The sequence below is a fragment of the Tenrec ecaudatus genome, chromosome X, assembly GCF_050624435.1.
Source record: "Tenrec ecaudatus isolate mTenEca1 chromosome X, mTenEca1.hap1, whole genome shotgun sequence".
In the NCBI taxonomy this organism is placed as follows: domain Eukaryota; kingdom Metazoa; phylum Chordata; class Mammalia; order Afrosoricida; family Tenrecidae; genus Tenrec; species Tenrec ecaudatus.
The window spans coordinates 19,148,697-19,153,290 of NC_134548.1; the positions used below are offsets into that span (position 1 = coordinate 19,148,697).

General features: G+C 41.6%; 1 pseudogene; it reads right to left on the minus strand.

Annotated features, from left to right (window-relative positions):
• Positions 1-2,267: 2,267 nt before the first annotated feature.
• LOC142434930 (ubiquitin-conjugating enzyme E2 variant 1 pseudogene) lies at positions 2,268-2,546 on the minus strand (annotated as a pseudogene).
• Between the last annotated feature and the right edge of the window lie 2,048 nt (positions 2,547-4,594).

The following is a 4,594-nucleotide window of genomic DNA, read 5'->3' on the forward strand; positions in this document are numbered from 1 at the left end:
CAACTGTATTGAAAAATCCATGGATGGGGCCCCTGTGATCAGAGAACTGGTGGCAGAGTCATTACGTGCTCAACTGCTCACCAAGAGGTCAACAGTTCAAACCTACTATATCCTCCAAGGGAGAAAACACGTGGTGATGCATACTATATCTTCCATAGGGATTACAGCCTATGAAACCCCATGGGGGTCATTTTCCCCTGTCTTCTGTGGTGACTATGAGTTAGAATAGACTCCACAGCACACCGCAGATATCCAGGCATTGCAAATGGTCTGGGCTAACCTAAGGACTGGATGTTGGAATCCACTCAGGGGCGTTAGTGATAGCATTGCACAAAAGATATGGTGAGATGCTTCTGTTACGATGATCACCAATACAATCCCGAGGAGCAGTTCTATTTAGTAACACCGAGGCCACCATGCAGCAGAGTGATGTGGATGGGAACTAACAATAGTCACCCCCAATGTCTTTGCTTTGACAATCTCCCCGGGATTTTTGATTTACTCTAAAGGTTTGAGAACTTTGCAAGTAGATGACAGAGAACCAGGACCTCAAACTGGAGTGTGTTAGTCTGGGTAGACAAGAGAAACAGATCCATAGAAACTCATATGTGTATAAGAAAGAGGTTTATATACACGAGCATCTGAATATTGAGAAAACATCCCAGCCCAGTCCAGTCCAAGCCCATACGTCCGAGACCAAGCTATAAAATCCTCTTCAGACTCAGGAAACACATGCCATGATGCTTATCACAGGCTGGTGGGTAGAATGTCTTTGGATCCAGTAGTGTTGTACTCATCTCAGCACTGGCAGGGGTCTCTACGTGACTTCTCTGGCTTCACAGGTCTGGTTGTATCAGGAAAGGTCCATGTGGCTTCTCCAGCTCAGGGCACTAATGTAATTCCATGTGTCTTGTCAGCTGCAATGTCTCCCAGGGAGTGAGCAGAGAGTCTCTGTTGCCTCCGAGGAGGAAAAACCCAGATTTCCCAGAATTCTCAGGAGAAAGCCATGCCCACACAGAGGCCTCATTGGCTGTAAACTGATTGACAGACTAGATGCCACTCTTACACTCTTAATTCTCAAATTGACAAACGATTATATAATTACCACATGGCGTTTTATTGGCACATAATTTACATATCATACAATTCAATAGTTCCATCAGGAGTTGTTGACTCAAAACTTAGTGGGTTTTTAATGATGTCTCTCTTTGCTTCCAAAATAGAAACAAGAGACTGATGTGAGCTCAGATGATAATATGACTTCAAGAAAGTTGTGTTGAAACAATTCATTTTGATCTAAGACAGAAGAACAAAAGAATGTGTAGTATACACTCTTAGAATACTACCCTGTTCCTTAATGATAATGATTGATAATTCTGTTTTATTTTTTCCAAGTTGTCTTAGGCAGTGTTCTCCAGACACAAAACCAGTGAAACTTATATATAATGGTTTATATTTTTAAAAATGGCTCATACCATTGCAGAAGTGGGCAGATTCCAAGTCCATGGATCAGATGTGACTGGAGGCTTCTCTTGACTTGTATAACTGAAGTGGCTGATGAACCCAAGGTTGGAAGGTCACAAACAGGCTACAAAGGTGAATGAATCCTGTGTCAGCAGGTAAGGTGGTAGGCTGCTGATAACTCCCAGGATTGGCAGGTAATATGGCAGACCACTGGTTTCAAGTCCAAAGAACCTGAGGTTGGAGGACAAGCCAGATGCAGGACCAAACAAAAATCAAGCCAATTTTCTACATCATCCACTTATATTGGAAGCAGGCCACGTCCCTGAAGAAACATTCTTACCATTGATTGGTGGAAGTGATCTCATCATGGAAGTGACTATATTATGTTAGATCCATCATGGTGAATTAATTACTAGATTTTAACTGTTGAACCAATGTGGAATCCTGGCCCAGCCAAATTGACACACACTCTTAAATTTCACACATTAATATCTTGAAGATGGTACACTTTGCAATTTCTTTAAGATACAGGTAGCAATTTAACTTGTGGAAATGAAGAGTTAGAAGATATGTAAGAGAAAGATAGCCAAGTATTATTTTTATAGCATAACTCATATATTTCAAATTGACAAAAATTAGTATCATGTACAGTGTCATAAGAGAACTTGCACTTGAATGGGAGATTCCTTTCCAGTATGTTGGGGTCTACAAGATGTATCTGAAAAATGAAGTACTGTGGAAAATGAAGACAGCTTAACTTGAAGAGGGCCTGTGGTTTTTCCTGGCGATGAATTGCTGTAACACTATCCTTCGGGCAGCTGAGGGAGTTTCATATTTTCTTCAGACAGCAGTAGGTGCCCAAGCGCTTGTAAGACAACACTGATGCTGTAGGAATTCTGCCATTTTGCTAGCACTGATATGGCTCTTGGGTCCACCACTCCATTAGAACTATTCACTCCATTCACATGAACTTTTGTTGCAAATCTTACAAAGGGGAGTGCTTTGGGGTATTTAGGTCCATATTCTATTTGCAGGCTGTATATCCGATTGTCATAAGTTGTTGGTGGAGTCCCAGTTATCATCCCTGTCCATCTTGTATCATAGCTTTCTCATCTTCTAGACCCCAATGAACTGTGCCACATCCCACTCCTTTCTGACCTTCTTCGAGTTCTTCCAACAGTCAGAAATTACAAGGGACTTTTACTCCAAGATGATGGCTGCCACCTTGCATCACTGTCCTCAAATATTTGTCAGGTGGTTCTTATCCTATTATGTTCATTGATGCAAGCCTATTCTATAGCTTAAGTATCTTGATATTCTTTTACCATACTTTTCAGGGCAGAAGTTGCTGATGAGCGCTGGTAGCACACTGGGCTGCTAACCAAAAGGTCTGCAGTTTGAAATCACCCGCTGCTCTGCAGAAGACAGACAGGCTTTCCACTCCATCAAAGTTACAGTCTGGAAAACTTACTGGGCCAGTTTTACCTTAGCCGATAGGGTCTCCATGAGGCAGAACTGATGCAGTGGCAGTGAGTTTGAAGTTGATAAACTTAAGACATACAGCCAATTGAAGACCATTAAATAATCCATACCAAATAAGAGATGATAGGTATGACCTTAAATTGAAAGCACAGGGCATAACAAGTAGGGGAAATTTAAGGACACTGACCACTTGATCTTTACTCAGTGACACATAGGATGACTTAGTTCTGAAAACGAGCAGGGGGATGTTAATATGGTTGTGCTTAGACTGAAACCAGCGAGATATAACCCTGATCTCCCCTTAGGACAAATCCCAAGAACTCACTGCCATATTGCTTTCCTTTGGAAAGGAATACTCTGTGGGAAGACAAATCACTACAGAAACAAAATGGCAAAAAATGCGACCAAACTCACACCATCTATGAGTGCTCTTTTGACCTTTGTGATTGAAGTTTTTATTTCAAAGGATGAAATGCATATAATCCAGTATCTTCGAATAACAACGAATCATATAAATTTAGGTTGACTAGTGCAGTTATTTTCTGTTGCATAACATACCACCCCAAGATTTAGTGGCTCAAAACAAACTAAAAACAGTTATTTTGCTCAGAAATCTGAAATTTGAGGAGAGCCCAGTAAGGATAGCATGGCCCTGAGCCACTATCGGACAACAGGGACAGCTTGAAGGCTGTGGGGACGAAATCTTCAAAGGCAGTTTCTCTCACAGGTCTGGATACTGACCAGAGGGTAGCTGAGGCTGTCAGGGGGATCACTGATTTAGATATGACTTTTTCATGTGACCCGGATTTCCTCACACCATGGTGGCTGCATTCTCAGGGTGAGTATCCAGGGCCAATGCTAGGTAGAAGGTGCACCACCTTTTATGGTCCAGACTCAGATGTTCTGTAGTGTCCATCTACTTGTTGAAGTAGTCATACACTCTGGCAAGGTTCTGGGAGAGCAAGTGAGACCATTGCTGGAAAGTACACTTTGTCATAGTGGCTTTAATTACCATTCTAATCTTTATTATTTATTTATTTTTGTATTTTTATTTTCTTTATTGACAATTTATTAGGGCCTCATACAACTCTTATCACAGTCCATACATATACATACAGCAATTGTATAAAGCACATCCATACATTCCCTGCCCCAATCATTCTGAAAGCATTAGCTCTCCACTTAAGCCCTTTGCATCAGTTCCTCTTTTTTCCCCCTCCCTCCCCGCTCCCCCCTCCCTCATGTGCCCTTGGTAATTTATACATCGTTATTTTGTCATATCTTGCCCTATCCGGAGTCTCCCTTCCCCCCCTTCTCTGCTGTCCCTCTCCCAGGGAAGAGGTCACATGTGGATCTTTGTAATCAGTTCCCCCTTTCCAACCCACTCACCCTCCACTCTCCCAGCATCGCCCCTCACACCCTTGGTCAATTCTAATTTTTAATTAAAAGAAAAAAAAACTTATTCTGAGACAATCTTAGATTTACAGATGAATTGCAAATTTAGTGAGGAACTTTAAAATACCCTTAGCCTTTAGAAGGTATTTTAGGAACTTTGAAATACCTTCCCTTGCCATTAAAGTCTTGCTTAACCGTGGAACAATTTATATAAATGGAGAAATTAACCCTGGTACAATACTCTAGAATCTAG